The 24,387-nt window shown below is 34.5% G+C and overlaps 1 protein-coding gene across 1 annotated transcript in view; it reads left to right on the top strand.

Moving 5' to 3' along the window:
- Positions 1–24,387, top strand: part of LOC115456034 (zinc finger protein GLI4) — a 194,786-nt gene that overhangs the window by 18,812 nt on the left and 151,587 nt on the right. Inside the window, exon 2 of the mRNA XM_030184884.2 lies at positions 14,764–14,785. The gene's annotated coding sequence lies outside the window, so the exon portion shown is untranslated. The remainder of the gene's footprint in view (positions 1–14,763; positions 14,786–24,387) is intronic.

The raw sequence follows: 24,387 nt of genomic DNA, 5'->3' as shown, positions 1-24,387 counted from the left end.
TAATTCTAGGCAAACATTTCATATAACATCTTTACGCGCCAAAACCACAACCAAACACCGAACAAAAACAATATCGATAAAATCAACACAAACACGATAGAAATCGTATAAAATGGTAAGCGTTAAAGCAATAGTGCTGTGTACGTTGTCGATAGCCCCGCTCGCAATAATCGTATGGGCGTGGTACAACGAGCGCGGTACAAAACGAACATCGAAAGAAAAACAGGTATATTGTTATTACTACGTGACGAATACGAGTAATAGACACGCGAGAGATGTCGGTGCGATTTAGCTTCTATTTAGTATGTTTAGTAATGGTGTAGATTAGTGTAAGTGTTGATTTTTGCAAGGGCTTTATATTCATAATGTAGCCTGCATGTATATTTTTAAGATAAATACATGAGTTTGGCTATTTTGTAATGAAAGTATTCGATAAGTTACTAATATCTTCATAACTAAGTGTCATAGAGTTGTAAAAATTCCCAATTCTAAATAATATCCATCATCCTTTTTTTATAAATCAGTGCGTAGACATAATTCCTTAAACTCCAAACCGACACTAGAAAATAAAAACACCAACACGTAATTGCTTCGCAAAAATATTCACACGTAAAATGAAATAAAAAACGATTTTTATGTGATCACCGCAACCAAATCTTTCAGTACTTACTCAAATGACAAAGAAACGTTAAATTACTCAAAGAAATGACTTATTTTAAAATAACGCACTGCGGCACGCTGAACGAACTATAATGTGTGATGTGATGTGAACCTCACGAGTCTATATAATTTACTAAGGATTGAGTTATTAGAAGTTGGTCCGAGATATGTATGAGTACTGGTTTAATGCTCTCGGTTTTTGGACATCTTAATGTGATTTTGATACGGCCGAGTGTTGAGTGGGTCGGCTTGAGCGGCGCATTAGTTCAGATTGAGTTTTCTTCAATTAAGATGTTTTTGAACGTTCCGGTGTTGAAATTAACATTTTGTAATCGGTCCGAGTGTTGTGCTCGGATTGATTTTTTACGATCCGAAATCATTATGTGGCACTTGGTTTTGGATAGTCATAGGCATCGGAATTACATTTGGGTATCTTATAGAGATGTGCTTTTTGTGTAGTAATGAATTTATAAAACATTCAAGATGGTGATCGAATCAATTCGACGAATAAAATGTAAATGTTTACGATAACTGATTTAAATCAACGTGTAAGTTTTTATCAGTATTATAAAATCTCGGAAACACGACATGTTCCGATCGACGCTAGCATCATAAACATCATAGGGTTAGACAATTGACTTAATTAAGTGTCATACCAGATTTTTTCTCTTACAAATTACCTTATTATTGTCTTCGCCCTTCGTGGCGGACCGTGGGCGTAAGTTTGTCGCTTTCTTATAGGCCCCTTGAATTGATTAAGGCATTTTTTGTGTCGCATTGTAGGGTAATCAGTGCATGTCTTTATCGTAGCTAATGATCTCAGATTAACATGTTCGGACGGCCGCTTGATGGTGGTGTGATGACGAGGCTGAAACTTTGATTGTGTTTTTAGAATACAATAATGTGTTACATAGGCATGGTGTAGTCTTACTAAAGTATGTTGCATCCTTATAGTGTATCTTACTAAAATCTACATTTACTTGTATATAGACGGAATACAATAACTACATCTGTATAAAAATGTAGCTGTAATCTGCTGTTTTATTAATATCTATCAAAATCTTAAAATATTGAAACGTGATTCTGAACTTTGAAATTCATTCGATACCAATCTGAGGCTTAAATTCCAAGCGCAGTGATATCTTAAAATATTTTCATGTAATATATTTAACTTTGTTCAAGTGGGCAGCGTCGTGGAGAGCTCTCGCTCAAGGCGCACCATATAACGGCTGTTGCATGATTAAGAAATAGTTTATGTGTAAGATTATTGCCTTGTCATCTTCAGTTTGTTAATTCAGTCGGAGCGGCTCGGCCACCACTGCTAATGATAGAACAACTTCCTTTTTTATCAATCGGGAAGCAATTAATTAATATTTTCAGAGCGTCAATTATTATATCATTAAAATTCCCTCATGAGATCTCACTCAAACATCCGATGTTCACCATTTAAAAAGTAACTTTGACAAGAGCCGGTTAGCTGCAGCCCACGATTCTAAAAATAAAAGCATCTAAATATTTGAATTCGAAAGCGAGACCGCGAAACGAGTCCTAACGAACTTAAATGTGCTTTTTAATTCTTTTTCTACTCGGTCAAGACAGCATGTCGGCGCACGAGAGTACCTTCGGGCGATTTGGGCATACATTTTTTTATTTCATACGAGTTGCGTTCGCCCAAGCTTGTTCTTGTGGGTAATGGCTTCATTATACCATTCGGAATCTCGGAAAGAAGCTGGGGCCCGCCTGCAAAAACTGGCCACACTTACACCAAGGCTCGGTCAAACTCATACAAATTTCACATTGTTTTAGTAGCGGGGGTATAATGCGCACTCCGTATTGTTACAGTAATCGTTTCAGAGTTATTACGCAATTATGTGCTCAAATTCGACATTTTTCGTAAGCTGGTGTGTAGTTGTGGTAATTTCGTGGCCGTTCGCGATAATTTTGGTTAATGTGGACTCAAATTCCAGTAACAATATGACTGCAGTGAACTTTCCTTTATAAAAGTGTAATATTTTCTGATTAATCAATATATTAACCTAAAAATATTCCTTTAGTGCCAGTTTACCGTCACGGGGGTCCAATTGACCCCGTGTAATGACAGGTCCTCGTGTAACTTCTTTGAATGCTTTCGAATTTTTCATCTTAGTATCTGGTTTGGGACGCGCCTCGTTTTATTTTGCGCCTTGTAATTAGGCGTGCCGTTCCAGCCAACGTGCAGTTTTTCTCAGAATCGATAATTTATTACGGAAACATATTCGATGATTTTTGCGTCCCGAGCGACAATTACGCTTGCAAATAAGTTTGTAAAATAAATTACTTAATTTAAAACGCACTTTAGTGTTCCTGGGTAAGCGAACAAGTTTAAAATTGCAGTATGTTAAAGCTATAACCAATATTTGAGTAACATTTAAAATAATAAAACTAAAAGTGATTTAGTTTTTTAAATAGCGTTTATAAACATTAAAATAGATTTAATTCTTTGAAAATACGCAATAATACGATACACCGCACAAAAGACGTAAAAAGAACACCGATTTTCGTTACAGATTGCAAAGTAACAAACAATTGTTTAAACCCCGCCATTCGTCGTGAACAAAAACAACATTAATCTGTTCTGAACATGGTGTTTATCTCTATTCAGCCATTGAAAAGGTGCAATAAATATACTGTGCTCTGTGCACAGTATATTTATTGCACCATACACGTCTTGCAATTGAAATGTATACTACTTAATAATCTCTCGCATGCAACTATGTCGGTGCGGGCTCTACGTGTGGCCGGCTTATCGATAAGTCGATAACTCGCTTCCCCATCACTATTTTATTGACAGTTATGAGTGGTTTCGGATAGGTTGATTTGATACGATTGTAAATCTTTTAAACTTAATTATAACTATTATGTATTCTTGTTAACAATGGCATTAATTGGGAAGTTTGATGTGGCAGGTGTTGTATGATTGATAAATATGCGCTAACGCAATGGAGTTTGGACATTAATTTGCTTTTGTTAATGCGTTTAATTTATAGAAAAATAACACGACCGTTACAATCATTGCGATATTATTAATGGAGGTATACAATTTTTTTTTATTTTTTTTTTATAGGTTATTTCTTATGACTTTAGTTGGACCACTATCACGCCTGATGGTAAGTGATGTGGTCTACGATGGAGCACGCTTGCCTAGAAGATTATTCACTCGTGACTTGAAGATAGCCAGGTTATAATTATCGGGAAATATAAATGCTTGTGTCTACCCATCAAAAATCTTTATAATTTTTCATTTCTAGGGAAATTCGGAAATATACACATAGTTCTATGCATGAGTTTTGCTTTTTGTCTTATTTTATTCAAAAGTGTTAAAATAAGGTTTAAATGAACCAGATTCGATACATAACAGCTTCATGCTCTTATGGCTTAATGTTCAATGACCGTTACACAATTATAATCATGCTTAACTCACTCTTACATTAAGTAAATTAACTTTTTACAATACTAATAAGTTTAAAGTCAGTTTTTAGTTTACATATTCGCGGTCCAGACAAATTACCATCATTTCCTCGATATTTCAAAAATGCTTCGTGTAACGGTTTTGTGTATTATAAGGTTCGAGTCTCGTCTGATGTATAAATTATTGGTTTTATTTCGCTTTCTGATGGATATGACTGCAATTGCCAAATATTTATAAATGTAGGTGTAGAAATAAAAAGATCCAAGCAGCGAAAATGTCTTAGAAACAGGTTTATCCTTAAAATATAATTTTGACAGAATTATTGATATGTGAAACAATCAATAGAAAAATATTCTAATATATTGACTTTAAAGGTATCCACTTAGCCTAAATAGCTAATTTTAATGTACCATTGTGTTACACCATGGCTAATCTAAATTGACCGCTTTAGTTCCACAATGGACGTCGAAGTGGTTTACTTTACTTCTTCTAAAGAAAGAAAACAGGCGAAATACGAAAGACCTAACTTCAATCCATTTAAAATAGGCCGTGTAATACTATTTAATTCAAATAATCATCAGTGGCATAATATTCACTGCAGAACATACCTTGCTCAAAGATATTTAGAGTTACAGTTGGAAGCGACTTGATTGCAAAGAATAAAAATATTACATGAGTTATGTTGGCATTATCGGTCGATCCAATTATGTGGCGTCACGTATGGCCAAAGGCAATAGATACGGGAGAAGTTTCACAGATTCTGGTCCTTTCAAATCGAAATCCAATATTTATTTAAACTATACTAATATAAAGCTGAAGAGTTTGATTAAACGCGCTAATCTCAGGAACTTCTAAATCGTTTTTTTTTTCACTTATAGGAAGCTATATAGTCCTGCTATAGGCTATTTTTTATCAGCCGCAGGCAGAAGCTAGTAATAATTATACTAGCCCTGTATTATATACTGACCCACTACTGGGCACGGGCCTATCCTACTGTTTAGGCCTTACTCCACCACTCATTTTATTATTTCCATAAAACGGGAAACCAACAAAATTGTTTGGGCCATTGGCGTCGGTAACCCTAACGCATATCTCTACCTCCGGCACTGTACCTCATTAAAAAATTAGCTCACAAATGTAAGCCATCGCTTGAACGAGCAGATTATCGATCATGTGGACGGTATCGCGATACCGAGCAACTAGTTCCCTCGCGCTGTATTTACCTTGTAGCTTTAATTTTATATCGTGTGACAAATTGCGGTTTTATTGAGATACGCGGTTGATTTACTGTTTTATGATCGCTTTGCGTAAAAGTGCGATAATTTATAGCTTTGAGGCCAGTATGTTCTAGCAAGGTAAAATTAACCTAATTATTAGGTTATTTATGTATATTTTTGATTAACGAAAGACGTGTTTATTATATAAAGATGTAAATCAGACTTTAAAATACTCGTAGGAAGATTTAAATTAAATCGCACTTAAAGGACTTCGCGGCTAACAAAGTCTAACTAGGCGACATGCCATTAACTTCTTATTAACAACCTAATGGTAGATTTTTATCACAAATTCCTATACCTAGTATGCTAGTTCTCGCGTCGAGGCGCGATGCGGCTTGATACACGTGATAAGCTGGTATCAAGTTCCTCCTAAGATCTTAATCGGCAAATGTATTAGCGCGCTGGTTGGGGGATGCCTCGAGCTATAAGAGATAGGTTGTTAAAAGTTGTAAAGATTCCTGGTTGAAAAGGAATGATGGAGGGATCAGAATCCAGATGTAGATCAGAGTATGAACAGGGTTTGCGGCGGGAATAGCCTAGTTGGAAGTGGAATGGACAGTGAAGTGGAATGAAACTTCACCGGTTTCTTAGTTAAAACCTTATTAAGAGGTAAGATGGCTTTGACTTGCAGCTGAAGTAAATTTGTGTTTAGCATATCTGCGAATTTAAGTAATACTGCTAGTATTTAAAAATACCTAATTACCTCACTAATCCTCAATGCCATAAGTGAACCGTTAATTATTTTCTCACACAAAAAACAAATATGACACATGACCCTTTTTTGACCCGCTCGCGTCCGCTTAACGATTAAAATCTAACGTATCTCGTCCTTAACACTTAAAGCATTGTGCTGGCAGTTAATTAACTCTGGCGAGATTTATCGAGCTCACTTTCTGGAGTGTCACTTGTGATATAGGGTCGTTTTTGACCCGTTCAGGGACGCATTTAGGATTATGACGTGGGGGGTGTATTTGTAAATTATTTTTGATTAAACAATGCTGAGTTAAATATTTATTTATTGCTTTGAATGAAGAATGAGCTTGCCGTTCGCCTGATGGTAAGCGTTACGACCGTCCATGAACAGTAGAACAACCACTCAAGACTTTCTATATAAGAATCTGTAGCGTTTGAGGCTTGTGTGTGTAAAATGTTAAAGTTTTGTCTATTTGTAATAATACTTTATTTGAATGAGAATTATTAAGAGCTATCTGCAATCTATCTATATGCTTGTAATGAAAGACAAGTAACTAAACTAGTAGTAAAAATGAAAAAAAAGATACTGTTGGATTCTAGAATATTCTATGCTTAACTGCTATCTAGTTACATACGATCCACTCAAAATAATAAATTAAAACAACACTGCAGCAATTACTTACTAAATTGTGAAAAAAACTATGTAAGGTGTAAGTTTTGTTGGCTGTTCAAATAAATAAATAAATAAAATATTTTTTTTTAATCTGTCAAATAAAAAACTGATAACACCTAAGAGTCCAAATATTGTAACCTCATCCCCTTTAATTCGACACCAAACCCGTCCCTGTTTCACGAAATCGATTTCATATCGGCCCTAATTGAAATATAGGTTGATTAAAAAAGTTCTTAATTGCGCACGCATTCGTAGTGATGCGCTGTTTGAATGATATCGGCACAATTTATCGACAGTACCTTCACTAATTAATCGTTAACTCATAATTACTGTTTTTATAAACCTCTAATTACGCCTTAATTGATAGAGTTGTGAGCTTACCCTTGTTTAATTGAAATTTTATCTGTAATTGTTCAGTAAATATTTATGGTATAAATAATGTAGAGACGTGTTTTAGAGCTACTTATTTCTATAGAAAAAGGCTAGACCTTTTAGTACGAATAATAAATAAAGAAATACAATAATAACTTATGTTGACGTGTTAGATATAAAAATAAATTTAGTTTCCGATTTAATTGCGGATTTTTATTTTATAATTTTCTCCCGACGATTCGAAGACTGTGGCTTTCATGGTCACACGGTCGACTGGAGTGTTGGTCGTCCGAAAAGTCAGAATTATCTTATCTACCTTCATTTTACCTTTTTTATACATTTATTATATATAGATATATTTACGTGAAAAGGTAGATTTTCTGTAGGACTCTTCTGAATGCAATAATTTGTCAAAAAGAATCTGAAATTTTTGTTTTAAAATGATATTTTTATTAATTACTAGGTTTTGCTCACGGCTTCCTTCGCGTGAAAAAGGTTTCCAGGATACAAGTCCCAGGATAGAAAGTAGTCTATATCCTTCCCAGAGTTTCAAACTATCTTCATACCAAATTTCATCAAAATTTGCGGCCTTCCTCGATAAATAGGTTATTTAACACCAAAAAATGATTCAATTTTTTTGTTGTTCCTGAGATTAACGCGTTCAAACTCTTCAGCATTATATAAAAGTATAGATTATGGATATTTTCTGCAATTGTGTACGAATGTTTTAGGAAATATTTCCCCACATTCTGGTGACCCTGAAACAAACTCTTCATCTTTATATAATAGTATCATAATTTCAGCCGGAAACCGTCCACTGCTGGACATAGGCCTCCCCCATTGAGCGTCACAGGGACCGGTTCTGGGCCGCCCTCATCCATCGGACTCCGGCGACCCTCACCAAGTCGTCGGTCCATCTCGTGGGGGGCCTGCCTACGCTGCGTCTTCCGGTTCGTGGTCGACACTCCAGAACTATTCCGCCCCAACGACGGAATAGTATAGATAATTGAATATTTTCTACAATTCAATGCGAACGTCTCATTTATAGTAGACTAGCGACCCGCCCCGGCTTACGCACGGGTGCAATATTTCTCCACTATTTAATGGATGTTATTATACATATAAACCTTCCTCTTGAATCACTCTATCTATTAAAAAAAAAACGCATCAAAATCCGTTGCGTAGTTTTAAAGATTTAAGCACACATGGGGATAGAGAAAGCGACTTTGTTTTATACTATGTAGTGATATCTCCTCACGTTCTGCTGACCATCCATGATAAAAAGAGCGCTGCCTCAAAGAAAAAGCATAAAATCAATTACACTACTATTTATTAAACATTTCCGGTTATCGTTCTACATTGGGCCCTTTAGGCGCATCGTGGACGCAATTGACTACATGATAATAATTCTCCTTACACCTGCCTTCGTACATTAGTTGCAACTTATAAAATATTTTTTATAAAAACACGTACTATATAATTTGCTCCCGTATAGCTCGAATATTAATAAACGTAATTTTTACTATACTCATCACTGCAATACCGTAACACTACTACGCTAGAGTAACGACTTCGATCCCTGGGTAGGCAAAGTGATATATATTTCTACTCAGTATCAGCCTAGCATCTGGAATCTATTACTTCATGGCACGGAACACAACCTAACCCTTCTGAGATAAAAGGCGTGAGTGTGTGTAAAAAAAGTCATTTCACATTTATATTAATCAAATATTATTAAGGACTAAGTGTTACTAGCGGTTCCGCCTGCGTAAGTAACCTCTACAGAGTTAAAACTACGTTGTATATTTTTCTAGAATAAAAAGTAATCTCAGATACAGGATGGACATCTGCTTCAATAATCTAAAATCGTTCAGGTATTTCTGCGCTTCTAAGAAACAAACATCTACCTACTTTCTCATCTTGTCTAATATTACTGGTGGTAGGTCTCTCAAATGTGAGAGTCCGCCTGGGTAGGTACCACCGCAATGTCTATTTCTACCGCCAAGTGGCAGAGTGTATTCACTGTTGTGTTTCAGTTTGAAGGACATTGTAGCCAGTGTAACTACTGGCATAATAAGACTTAACATCTCATGTCTCAGGATAGCGAGCGTATTGAAATAACAAACAATATTTTGTAATTCAAGGTGTTGGATGGTGTTTCTGATGTTTATGGGCGGTCGTATCACTTACCATCAGGCGAGAGGTAAGCTCGTCTCGTCATTCAAAGCAATAAAAAAATACATATATTACTTCTTCGTGAGAAATGCGAAAGTTCGTAAATGTTTGGATGTTTGTTAGAAGTAAACGCAGAAACAACTGAACGGATTTAGATTTAATTTGGTACACGGGTCAACCATGTCCTGGATTAATGTATAGTTTACTTTTATCGCAGTAATTTACTCCCATGAGACATAATGGATTTTTTAAATGTAATTTTCTATGTAGATGGCGCTAGCGTAGTACATACAAGCGTTGCCATAAACTGCTGTAGTGTTTTTGAGACTTTTCTAGCGGGAAAGATAGACAAGCGAAGCCGCAAGCAACACCTATTTTATGAATATTCCTCTTCTTCCTTTAGTGCCTCTCCCACAAGTGAAGATTGGAGATCAGCTCAGCACACTTTCCCTTGTTCCTTGCAAGACGAAATATTTCTTCAGCGCTTTCAATCTCCGTCTATTCGCGGATGTTCCGTAACCAAGATTTTTTCCTTCGACCGATTTGCCTTTTACCTGCTACTTTTCCCAACATTATGAGCTGAAGAGACTCGTACCTATCATGTCTTAGTATGTGTCCCAAATATGCAATTATCCTTGTTTTTTAATTTTTAAATATTAATAAATTTAAATCTCTACAAACATACAAACTACATCTTTCATATATATAAAACAGGCATACTTGAATCCTTAACAATCATACGTCGATGAAAACATAAGGATGCGTGAAAAAAATTGTACGTGTCGAAAAATCATCCCTCAGATATGGTGAAACGGCTTCATAAGAACATGAAGTATGATGTAATAAGGTCCGTTCACACTGGCCGATGGGATGCGACACGATAAAATCGTCTGTCGATAATTACTATAATTATTATTGTAGTGTAATACGTATTAACTTCGGCAAATTTTACCAAGCTTCTAAATTAAGTTGGCATTCGTATAAATCAAGCTTTTCTTCTTGGGTTAATAATATATAAAGTAATAAACCATACTATAAGGTTTGGCTATATGGACAGTGAAATAGGAAATAAATAAAAAAAATATAAATTTCCAAAATCATTCAACTCATTATTTTGGTGTCATATTCTATCGTACCTTAAAATAACGCATTATTAATATTTCTGTTAAAACTATATTATAGAAAACCTCTTGCAGGCATAAACTCTATATTTCCTCTGAAACTGTACGTCCGACACGATTAATCGTATCGTGCACATAAACACACGCTAAGGAAGCGCACACACCGGACCCGTCTGATAATTAAAGAGGCCACTGGATGATAAATAACCGAGTGTCCGTGTTTTTACCGCAGATGTCATTATCTCGACCGACTCTATCAGCCGTCACTCGATTACGTTGTACGGAATTATATAGAGGTGATACAACCAACTTTATTCAATTACGAGTAATGTTAAGTTAGAGGAAGCTCTTTAGTATTGGCGATAGCAATAAGAATAATGTAATTATCGACTATAAAAAATAAAATGGGAATTATAATAATATAATTTAATTTCTGGTTAAATATTTTTCTAAATGCTTTCGACTTCTGAAATCATTCAAAATTTTGAAACTAGACGAGTCACTACTTACATGTAAAAGTAAATAATTTTTCAAATTTTATAAATCAATACTTGTAATTTTTATTTTCCAATGTGGTTTAATATTTTATGTTGTTTCTATATAATATGACAATTAACTACTATTTAATTGAAATACAATAACTGTTCCATATTTAAATCTTTTAGATTTCTCAAACTAGAGTTTGGTTGTAACAACTCCATAAAACATAAATGTGTCGTGCCAGCGTAGCGCATGAATAATCGAAAGGTCTCAGTTGATGAGAGCGCGTGAGAGCTTTTTTGTCCGTACTCGGGCACCGAACACCGGTCCGGGGAGATGCCACCAAACAAATAATTATCGGGAAATCGTCGCATAACTGTCCACCGCCTTGTTAGTTTCGAGGGTTTGATATCTTTTATGGTTCGGCCGGGTTTTTGAATCAAGTGAAGATATTATTTTTGTTTCATGTACAGTCACCCACTTAAGTGGCTGAACAAATTCAAAATTTCAAATCACCAAGTTTAATTAAAATATTTTTATTTGTTAAGTAAAGTAAACCTCGGCTCAGGTCGTTCAGTGGGATAGGATGAGACATCAACGGGGGACATCAATTAGTGGTGAGCGTACTACAATCTATACATTACTGTATTCATCGGCACGCGGGCCGGAACTATCAGAAGGGTCGGGGGACGGGGAACGCGGCGTGAGACTCGGCGACGAGGACGGAACTGCGGTCTTGTAGAGTGTAGGACTTTCAGGAACTCGTTTTTACTGTGAATAGCCAGAGTGATATCGTCCTGTCAGTCACAATTGAACACGGCTGTCATTATTTAACGCGGTTGAATGGAAGAGAATAATATGTGTATGGTCATTAATATAAATATAATCGGTAGAAGAACGAAAGTCACCGACATAGCCCATCGGATTAACAAACTGAAGTGCCAGTGGGAAGGGCACATAGCTCGTAGAACTGATGGCCGATGGGGCTTCTGGGGGGTTCTGGAGTGGAGGCCTCGAACTGGCAAGTGCAGCATCGGACGTTCATCCACGAGGTGGACAGATGACCTAATAAAAGTCGCAGGTCGCTGGGTGGGGGTCGCTTCCAATAGAGCGATCTGGAAATGTTTGAGGGAGGCCCATGTTCAGGAGTGGATATTGTGCGGCTGATGAGGGTCATGATATGATATACAACTGTTTAACCAACTTTAACCCAATTTTAATGCAACAATATACCAAGTGACTCAAATTATTAATTGCATTTCCTTTAAACATTGACACCCAATGAAATACGATGTTTTTAACCCAAATAACACCATTCCGATGATAAATACAGCAATTAATGGTCAATGTGAAAACAATAAATAACTGAAATTTTACACGTTACCTATGACGCGGATTTATTAAAAAAATACTATTTATTACTGGTTTGACCTCTCAATTAAGTGTAGTTTTGTACGGAGCGTTTAACTTTCAATGGTTTTTAGGGTTCCGTTTTATTTGGTGACGGTAGAGCTTTATAACTACTCTCTCGTTTTTTAAAGCACTCTAGCCTCTATCTTATAAACTGCAATGTAACTAATTAAATCATAATTGTTTTGTAATAATAATTTAAACAGTATTCTTAGTTATTAGTAACGTATAATGTGGTTAGGGTATAGTATTCAATTTTCAGAAAGTTTGATATTAATTGAGGTTGGATGCTTCGATTACTGACATCAGTCATAAAATTAAACTATTTTTTTGCAACACGCTTAAATGAACCTTAATAAGTCTGGAATAAGGGCAGAAATGGCGGATATTTTAATAGTAAAATAGTCAATTGCACAGAACCGTTGTTACGCGCGTCCAACACACGTACTGGTTTTCTGCTGATTACTTTATTTAACTAGAAATGATTACTTACGCTTGTAGTTGACAAATAAGCGTCTTTACGTAGATTAAAGTTGTAATTAAAATTAATATACGTAATCCTTACTTAGAAATTAATTATTACGTTTTGCTAAGCAGACGAGTACATTTTTTTATATTAATGTATTTGTTATTTCTAGTAAAGAATTAAGAAAGCTTTTTTAGGAGTCATAATAAAGATCTAATATTTTTATATGAAATTTGTCTTCACTTATTTATGTTTATTATTCTATTTTTATTAACATTTAAGAATGATCGACATATTCTTTCGTATACTTTATTCTCATCCTAAATCTCGTATATTCATACAAAGCATTGTTACAACGAGGTTACATTAAAACTGAAACATAATTTTCGCAACATCCAGCTCGATGGGCGACTGACGATGAAATAATAATCAGTTTCAATGATGAACAAAAAATGTATCTCGTCAGTGATTGCGGAAAGGTTGTGAAACGATTTGTAAAGAAAATAACATATTCATAAACGTATCAATAAATATTTCATATTACTCTTCTCTTTGTTTATACCAATATCATAATGAGGAAAAGTTTGTATGGGCTAATCTCTGGAACTACTGATCTAATTTTGATAATTCTTTCACTAATAGTAAGGTAAATTACTCCTGAGTGATATAGGCTATTTTTTATTCCGGGTAAATATAAAAGCGGGACTTTGATCCCGGAAAAAGTTATCTCGCGAGTGAAGGCGCGGGAAAAAGCTACTTTTATTGTGTTTGAGTTCTTAAGTGTTTTGTCTCGCTATGTTGAATGACATCTAACGTCAGAGGAAACGAGACAAAAGATTGTATCACTATGAGAGGTCTTTACAACGTTTAATGATAAGGCTCCAAATGTTTTGTCTCAAAATTGCACTGGTTAAACGACATAAGGTTTATTTTCCAATATTCAAGTAAATTATATCTGACAGTTATCATATGAAACTAATGTACATAGTACTCGTTTTATTAACATTTATTTGGGAGCATAAATTACTGTATGACTTGTTTATTTGGTTGGCTTACACATTTATGTGATGAGTAGCTTTAACTACGACCAGGCTTTAAGTTTTATGAATCAATGATAATGATGTAATAAAGATTTAAAATCAATTGTCTAGTTGTTAGTCATCAATTTAGTCTGATGTAATTAAATAGTTAGTTAAACACTTATAACGTCATTGAATCTTATGGATAAAGATTCCAAATTGTATGTTCCTCTCAAAATTTTAAGTAGAGTTCAGTAGAGATTAGTTAAACAGCAAACATTAAGTAAACGATTGACTGAGAGGGTAAAATTACTAATGATATTTTAATGTTAAAGTGAAAGGACAACGACAAATAGGTATTAAAATTAAATATGTTTTTTAAATTGTTCACGCACCTTGAGTATACTTTTAGGGGTATAGTAATTAAGTTGTAAACTGAAATTAATGAAGACTTTACGTGCGAGTATTAATGGCCTACCTTTTTCGGCTACGAAGTATTGACTTGGAAAGTCGGTTATTTTTTGCAGTATTGAGTACAACTTTTTTATTCTACAGTCTTTAATTATTGTTTTACTTTAATTTCCAGAATCGTTTTAAATAAACAGTTTTTTTTTAATAATTTAATTAATTTTAATTTGTAGCAGTTATGTGTATAAAAGCGGCGATAGCCTAGTTGAGTGTGGAACGGACTGCCAAGGCGAATTTTCGCAGGTTCAGAACCCAAGGGCACACACCTCTGACTTTTATAAAATTATTGCACGTATTCTTTGTGAATTATCGCTTGCTTTAACGGTGAAGGAAAACATCGTGAGGAAACCTACATACCTGATAAGTTCTCTATAGGAATTTTGAGGGTGTGTGAAGTCTAACAATGTCCAATGCCTATCGAAAACAAATCGATTAAAACTTTTTTCCGTTCCTTTTATCGTTTAAAACGAATAATTATAAATACATTATTTTTGTTTGCAGATCGGGACGGGAATCTATTCGGGTGAGTTTTGTTTTGTAATTTGATTATTTAAATTAGTTAATATATTTAATGATATTTGAGTTCATGTGTGCTGATGGCAAGGACTGACTGAAGGCTGACTCGTTTGAATTATAGCCTATCCGTTATCCGTTGTTCTAAGTTAGGGGGATTAACTCTATGAAATGACACGTCTTAGCTGAAATATGTAAAAGAGATTTAACTTTTATAAATAAAATAAAAGTTGAGTGCATTAAGTGAGTTTCTTGGAGGCATAGTTGTATTACGGTACGACTGTTGTGCTCAGCTTTCGGGTTCAATTCCCGGGTAGACCAGTATTATTGTTTTTTTCAATCAACCATTTGTGCCCGATATGGCGACAGACTAGCTACCTATCACATCATGGGACGCAATACACGTGGCGGGAAGTGGGTGTACCAGTTGCGCCTCTGCCTATCACTTCATATTAAAGGCTTGAGTGTGTGTCTAATATAGGTAAGTGTTTTGGCAGAAAGGGTGTACGATCGTCTCTACATACCCATGCACTGGTGTATTTCTAAAACGGCAGGATTTATTTTTATTTAGAGTTGGTATTGTTTATATAAAATGACTTATCGAATGAATGACTGATCTTCCGATAAATCGTCTTTAAAAACATTCTCGGATTTCTAGAATTAATTGGCTCTTGAACTATTGGTTCACTGCTCATATTCCTATAGGTGCTCTTTAAAAAATATCGTCCAATTTCTATAAAAAAAAATTCAAAAATTTATCGAATATTGCCCACTGGATGTTTTTAAATATCATTTCGGAACCTTAGGCGTAAGTTAGGCTATAATTTAACATTAATAACTCCGATATTAAGGCAAGTTTAAACGTAAACCATTAGTTAACAGACTTGACTTTTACAGACGTTTATTTAATATTCGAACAAAGTTCGCGTCGTTAAATATAACTGGAGTTTTAACACGGCACTGTCACGGTTACCTCGTTAAATGGTTAATGATATAAAATTATGTTTTTCACTAAAATGAGGAATTATGGGTTAATTTATGGCGGGTAGACGGCAAGGTGTGTTAGAGGGTTAAAAATCTTGACGTTTTAATTTCCTACGATGTTACTTATATTATAAATGTTGTGAAGTTGTAGAGGTTTTTTTTTGTTTTTCTTTATTTCATTTAAGGACATTGGGGCTTAGCATAATATGTCAGTTGTACCCTAATACGAAATACAAACCAATAAATGTAAAGTTCAGATGAAGCTGTAGAGGTTTCTTAGAAGTAAATTAAAAACGTTGGACATATTTTGTTAAATATTATAAAGAGTTTGTTTGCTTGTACGCGCTAATCTCAGGAACTAATAAAATTGATTTTGAAAAAACAATCACTAATAGGAAGCTACATTACTTTTGCCGATTACTTTCGCGGAGCCGCTGGCAAAAGTTAGTGTTTAGATAAATTTGCCCCGAAAATAGACCATAGTTATCATAATATGGGATATCATTTATTTCGCAAAAACACATAATGAGGTTTTATTACTTAATAAAATTTTAAAGAACTGTAACAAATTTTAAAAATCTTAACATCGATAACTCCTAAGTAATCTATCGTATCTTAAAAAATAGGAAAGAAAAGTTAATAAATATTTTTTTTATATAATGAAAAGCTAAAAAAGTTAAAATCGTTATTTTGCCATACCACAGTTTACTTAAAAAAGATATTTAGTTCTAAAATAGTAATCTAAATGCTCTGTCTATTCTCCCACAAAAGCCAGTTATAATATAAATCTTCACTTTGTGTACCCCGTTAATGTGTTCAATAATTCATCATTTAGCGGCCGAAGCCGCGGCAATAACTAAGTATGTTTAATGATCTCATATAACATACAAAGCACCTGCTTATGAAATTAAAGTAACATTATTGTTTGAGTAATTTTTTGATGTTCATCACGATAGGCCGCCGGGGGTCGGCAGGACGTATAAAATTGTTAACGAGCTACAGACAGGTGAGAGCGTAACATTATTTGAATTTTCATGCTTTTTTTAATTAGGTCAATGGTGAAGGATCAGAAGTTTTCAATTCAAAATTAGTTGACGTGCACATACTATGTTTTTATCTCTGCATTACCTCAGGTTGACTGGTAGAGAATGCCTCTGGCATTAATTTCGTCTTTACATGATTTGTATGAAGTGCAATAAAAAAAAAAAATCAAGTTTATCAGAATTTATAACGGAGTTTGGCTACTTTCAGCAAATGATATCCGAGACCTCCCAACTCTTTCAAAGACGTATTCATGTTCATTTAAATGTTCCTTGTGGCCTAGATAATCTAGGTCAGCTAAGGAAAAAGCCTAAGACGCATTCAAATTTATTTTCCTACATATTGTTTTGTCATGAGCCAGGGTAAATACTCTTACCACAAGTAGTAGACTGATCATATCGTCAAACAGAATTAAAATCGATTAAGTTAACTTTGTTAAGTAGTAGTAGGAAGTAGTTTATTTTTTTTATAATGTGGAATGAAACTGTATCATTAATTTCACAACAACAGACAAGGCACAGCTGATACTGAGTAGAAAATCCCAATATCACTGCCCGACCAGGGAACGATCCCGAGACCTCAGCACTGCAGTCGTACCGGTCAACTACGCCACCGACTCAGTATTACACACAAACGTGTTTAAAAGCATTTCTCGTCAATTTGTCAGAAACAATACCGAAAAAGGCATTTATTATTAGTACATTGTTTTTGCAACACTGTAATATTTTTAAGCTTGCAACATTGTGTTAAGTTTGCGGGAGAAGTCACGTGCGAACACTTTATTGGAGTGTTTACGTTTAAACAAAGTTTTTTAATATAACCCAAAGGCTATTAAGATGGGGAGTTTGTAAATAATAAGTTTTCAGAAATATCGAAAGGTTTAAATAGTTTTGGAGAATGTCTTGTTTCAAAGAGGATTATAATTTTTAGACGAGAATAGTCCCCAAAAATCTACTGAATAGATTTTTATGAAATTTGGTATGGAGTTAGTTTAAGACCCTGAAAAGGTTTTAAGCTACTTTCTTTCCCGGGAAAATATATAGCAGGACTTTTATCCCTGAAAACTCCGAAGCCGCAAGCAAAAGCTAGTAGTGTGATATATAAATTTGTGTAGTTATTTTCGTTGCTCACTGTATATTGATAGATTAAGAATTCTACAGTTTTCAGTATTTCCACGCCATTGACCTCAGCTAAATCAGTGCATAATATTAATTGAATGAAGACAAGATTGACGCCCGTTGAAACGATAAGCCATAGTGTTTACATGTTTGTGCTCGCGTCAGGAACGGCCAATATTTGTCTTGTTTATTTGTTGAGTAACTTGAATCGATGTTGGATCAAATGTTTGTAGTATTTGAGTATACACTTTGTAGTATTTTGGTACATGTGATTGGTTTTATAAACTGTTGATGTGTTTATGACGTAACTAAATGGGAAGTTGAAGTAATCTTTTTTTAAAATACATGACGCTTAATATGCAATAATGTGTAAGCGACAAATATATCTAAAGTAAGTTAAAATCACATTCGAAATCGCTAGAATTTTCTGCATCGTTTAGTCTAGGTTTTGTGGCTCTAGGACAATATTTATATTATTAAAATATATTTTTTTAAACTGAATTTTCTTATTAAAGTCAAATCTTCGAATCACTCTACTCAAACAATTACTGATTGTCGCTTAGATATAAAGCCTTTAAAGCGTCTATATTGAATAATTTAGCTTAATTCTTAGTCAATTCCCGTATCATAAATCATAGAGTCTATGTAATTTTCTTATATAAATATATTCTTCTCTTCAACTTATAGACTTATATTATTGCTATCCAAAAATAATGTCAATATAGTTTATTTTGATACATAAACGACAAATTGTTAATATATTTATGCATTTAACTATAGAAAAATTATTAGCGTCATATAGTCTATATAAGCTTCTGAACTACACCAACCATAATAAACGATAATCCCAAGTATTGGACCCAACAGTCCAACACCGTCCAACATTTGACCCAAGCTTGATTGCGTGTCGTTCACCGCACGGGAGCGGATGCAGTGCCCGTTGTTTATGTTACTATATGTTTTTTATATAAGCCATTTCCTTTCGGCATTGTGCTAGTTATGATAGAGTTCTTTTGGGATTGGATTTGTTTATAAATTTGGAATATTTTCGTGGGTCTGATGTTCTCAAAAAAATAATTTTAAAGTGTCGGTTATTCATTAATTATGTACTTTGTTAAAGTTGCGATACGTGGCGGTTGTTAAGAATGTATGATGTCGCTTACTATGCACGTTGTGGATATAACTTCTGGCACGAGCCCCTATATCATAGATTTCTTCAGCAATATTCCCTATCTAGTGTAATAAAATGTATATTTTGCCTATTCGTCACCAATTTAGATTCTAACCTACTCTATTTCAACCTAAAAATTGAGATGATTTAAGTTCTTTTTCGTCTGCACATATATTTTTCTTTTATCTAACTACAAGAATTGTGTGTACCCATGGGTACGTTCGGAACATGGGCATTGTTATAATCCAATAATAAATGACACGTTGCGTTCCGAAGTCCGACTACACGCGTCATGTTAAGATGTAGTGTTGGGCTTTATTTATTTTAAATAATTTTAAATGTTTTTTAATTTGGACTAAAATTTTTATAGTTGCCAGTATTATATTACTGTTTATAAACTAATTGATATAGCTTAATTTATGTTTCACGACGTTCTTTTTTCAAAAATGTACGAATATTCTGTTATCTACATTATATAAGTAGACGTTATTACTAATTATATTCGCTTAATATATTTAGCCATTGATGTTTTATTTTGAAAAATATACTACTCTTTTAAAAAACCAATACACTGAATTATAATCTTTAAATTCCCAAACATATTTTTCCCCTACTCATTTATTTCTTCAATTTACTCAAAATCAATCTATCCCTTAACAGGTAGCGTCCCAAACTTCCGAGAAGCAAGATAAAGCCGCGTCGCTCATTGTGCTTTTGAGTTCGACTCTTATACTCTAGTAAATAATGAGCAATTTATATTATAATACTTTCTAGGATTATTGAAGTCGAATCGGATTTTGAATTTTTGTTATCGTTCGAATTTTATGTTTTTATTTATTCGTATTTGGAATATGTGTGTTATTTATTTTGAGCTTCCATATATATCCCTATATATAGGTACATATTATATAAGCGGCGATAGCTTAGTTGGTTGTGGAACGGATTGCCGAGACCAATGTCTGCAGATTCAAATCCTAGAGGCAACCACCTCTGAGTTTTCTAAAATGATGTGTGTATTTGTGAATTATCGCTTGCTTTAACGGTGAAGGAAAACACCGAGAGGAAACCGGCAAACCTGAGAAGGTCTGTATAGGAATTTTAAGGGTGGCATTACTTTGCATTTGATCCATTGAGACTTAAATATTAAATCATAATTTATACGAGGACCTCAAATTGACTTCATTGCACCTGATGGTATGTGGAGCAGGACCTAAAGTATTGATTGACGACAGATTATTACTCCTCTCTCGTTGGCATAATTATTCGGGTATCAAACGTGGGCCACTATGCTGTCGTGCTGAGCTCAAAAGCGGTATCTCAAAAAAAAAACAAAATCTTGAATTTTATGTCGTCAGATAGCATAAAGAAATACCCATCCAATGAACTTACATAAATAACGGTATCTTGTTTAGAACTTGTTTAAAAAACCTTAAAAGTGTATCTCTATCTCAGTTTTACATACAAAACTATAAAACTATATTTACAAAACTTCGATTATCTCGAAATAAGGTTTCCCTGACATAATGCTTTTGCGCTTAGTACGGTGGTATGGCGGATTTTGCACGTTGTGTATGGACGGATACAAATATCACCAGCTTATATTGTTAGTATTAATTACCATAACAATTTACAGTCTTATAAAAATTACGCAAAGCTGTGTTTAGTTAAAACACAAATTTACTCGATCAACTGTAAGTCAAAAGCCGCCATCTTGCTTCTTAATAAGGTTTAAACTTGGAAACCGGTGATATTTTTGACAGCTATTTAAGTAATTCTTAACCTCTTCTTAACGCTAAAATAGTTTATAAATAAGACTGTTACTCTCATTATAATTACATTATAAGTAAGTGTAAATTAGCCCCATTTAACGATACAAAACTGTTATTATAGAATGCCCTCGCTGCGGTTTCGTTTTCACGCCCGCTTTGAAAGGCTCTACAAAAAAGTGAACACAAAATCTAACCGCAACCCTAAGTACTCGCACGGGACACAATCACGCGGTTTCAAGACCATAAGCCAACTAGAACATTAGAACACTTCTATTATAATAACAGTTGGATACTTATGACATCTATCACGATATATGAAGTCTGTTTTTGCTGGTGGTAGGATATATTATATATCCCAGATAGCGACCACCGTAGGTGTTAAAACTCGTCATAGTGGCCCACGTAAGTGTGTCGCGTTCCGGGATCAGTCTGTGTATATCCGGTTCCAACAGGCATAATTGTATCGACTGTTGAGAGGTAATCATCTCTCGTCAGTCGACATTCTATTGGAGCGTATTCCACTTACCATCAGGGCCACTATATAGTGCAGGTATAAAAATAAATATGTTGTGGGACACTACGGACCTAACTTCTGATACCCATTGACAACGTTAACTTTAAAACAGCAAAATGGCATCCTGGTTCTTTATTTCCTGGTCCCGCTATAGCTATAAATTTTAATACTTAGTGTTATTCGCAGTTTCATCTGACTAAAATTTTTCGCATAGGAGTCGCACTGAACCTTTTCCGGAACAAAAAATACCCTATAATTCAGGACGTGGTCCATCCATCCAAAATATCATCCAAATTACGGGAATTCATCCATAGTTCCAAAACTCATACATGATATAACAATATTGTTTTGCTAAGATCTGGTTAACCACATAAATATACGTTTTTCTATCTCATATAACAATGCATACAACAGATCATGTCACCTTCATGGCTGTCACCTTGAGTGATTCTCAAACTTAGGACACATTTGAAATGCTAAATACAGTGATTAAGCGTGTGTTCAAATATTGTATAATGGTTCTGTATATCTAAACAAAACAATATTATATTTCCACAGTAAAGTGACCCCACTACACCTGATAGCCTAGTTGGGTGTGGAACGGACTGCCGAGAATGTCCGCAGGTTCAAATCCCAAGGGCGCACACCTCTGACTTTTCTAAAATCATGTATTCTTTGTGAATTTATCGTTCGCTTTAACGGTGAAGGAAAACATCGCGAGGAAACCTGCACATCTGAGAAGTTCTCTATATTTTCGAAGGTGTGTGAAGTCTACCAACCCGCACTAGGCCAGTGTGGACTAAGGCCTAATCCCTCTCAGTAGTAGAGGAGGCCCGTGCTCAGCAGTGGGCAAGTATATAATACAGGGCTGATATTATTAAAGTGACCCCACTGCACCTGATGGTAAGTGGAGTCCAATAGAATGTCGACTGACGAGAGATGATTACTCCTCGGCAGTCGACGCAATGATGCCTGCTGTTACCAGATATACACAAGCTGATAATGGAACGCGACATGTTTACATTTTTGAATGTTTGTCCTCCATGCGTTTCGAAACCATTGATTAGTCTGTGATGAAACTTTGGTAGGGTCTTCTGGGGACGCCCGCGAGGGTTCCTGGCCAGAAAAATCTATAGTTTTTTTTTCGTTTTAAATAAAACATTTTGTACTATGTTTCGATATATTTCGGTATATGTATTATATTTAAAACTTATAGTCTTTATTTCTCTATACTTCACGTGGTATTTCAAGGCCTGCAGAGTACAACTACAGTTATAAATTATTTTTTTATATCTCTTTAAAGAATTTACAGACACTATTGCCATAGTATCTGTAAATTTATTTTATGATGATAATGTGGACTTCATTTTGCGGATGATAATTATTGAAATACTTTTTGTATGCACCTTTTTTAGACATCGCTAAAGAATAGAAAGACTAAAATATTATAGTAATAACATGGTTTTCTAAAACGGCTTTTTGCATTACACAATTAATAATAAAATAAAATATTTTTCATGTTTTTAAACCCAGGCCCGAAGAACCCGAAACAATCACACCAAAAATAGCCAATTTAAACACGTCTACCGAAATTACCATAACGCTGCACGAGCATTGCCAATTATTTCATTACAGCATAATGCACAGAATTCTAAATGCGTTCAAAACGATTTATGAGTCGGTGGGTCGAAAAGACCCGCTGAATTGTCAATCGGCTCACATTCTGGTACGGACGGGTCTAATGATTACAAGTGAAATAAATCGCGGGTTAAAACAATGGTTTTTGTGCGTTCGTAATTGGATTTTGCTCGAATAAGCTTTAAGAGTTGAAGGGAAAAATTATAAATTGCAAAAAATGCAATAACCAAAAGGGTCTGCTAGATAATACATAAAAAAGGGATTATCCCGCCTATTTTAGATAAATGTCGACCATAGGGATATTTATTGGGATTGCAACGTCGGATTAAAGAAGCTTACACGAATAAAAATGTATTAACAAATATTTATTATTGTATTTATTCATTTTTTATTATAAAAATTCAAATATATTTATTCCAAGATATGTACATTTATTCCAAACTACAACTCGAATTTTAAATTTGAATCACGTATTCGTCGCATTTTTGTCTTTTGTGACGCAAATATTTTGTCAAATGTAATTAGTATCAAACGGATTGGCGAGACGAATACGTATTAGCGATAATAAATAAGGTAGCCTTGTATGTACGCGCCTTGTGTTTACAGTATACTGCACGGAATTTGGTCCAATGTTTGCCAATCAGTCACGAATTGGCCATGCGATGGCCGATTCTGAATGTTTACGGAATTTTTAATTATCTACTAAATATAAAATACATCTTATTTTTTTTAATTGAATTGCGAGGTTTTAATGAAATTATATTTAATAAATAAAAATATATTGCTGCTAATATTTATCACACCGTTACAATTTAATTCTATTTTTAAATTTAAAAATAGAAACATTATAGAAGCAATAAATTCATTTTTATAACATGATATTACCACTCACACCGACTAGAGATAAAAACGCACGATATATCAATCAATCTTATTTTTATTTTTATTCGCTACTCGATTGACGACGAAGGTATTCGCAATGGGAACTATTTTCAAGATGAATAAATATTTTATCACCTTTATGTAAAATTCGATTAAAATCACGCACTCAAACTTGGCAGAGATCCATCGGCTGACATTATTTTTGTTTTTCATACTTATTCTAACGCTATTAGGTTCAAAACTGCAGTTAGACTGATTCTTCTTGTGATAGGGAATAGTTGATTCTTATAATTATCAACATTAAGCTGGTTTTCTTCTAAATTAATCAAATGATCTCAACCTCTGCCTATAATAATAATATCAGCCCTGTATTATGTATTATCCTATTGCTGGGCACGGGCCTTCTCTACTACTGAGAGGGATTCGGCCTTAGTCCACCACGCTGGCCTAGTGCGGATTGGTAGACTTCACACACCCTCAAAATTTCTATAGAGA

The sequence above is a fragment of the Manduca sexta genome, chromosome 3, assembly GCF_014839805.1.
Source record: "Manduca sexta isolate Smith_Timp_Sample1 chromosome 3, JHU_Msex_v1.0, whole genome shotgun sequence".
Lineage (NCBI taxonomy): Eukaryota > Metazoa > Arthropoda > Insecta > Lepidoptera > Sphingidae > Manduca > Manduca sexta.
This window is presented reverse-complemented; position numbering and strand designations above follow the sequence as displayed.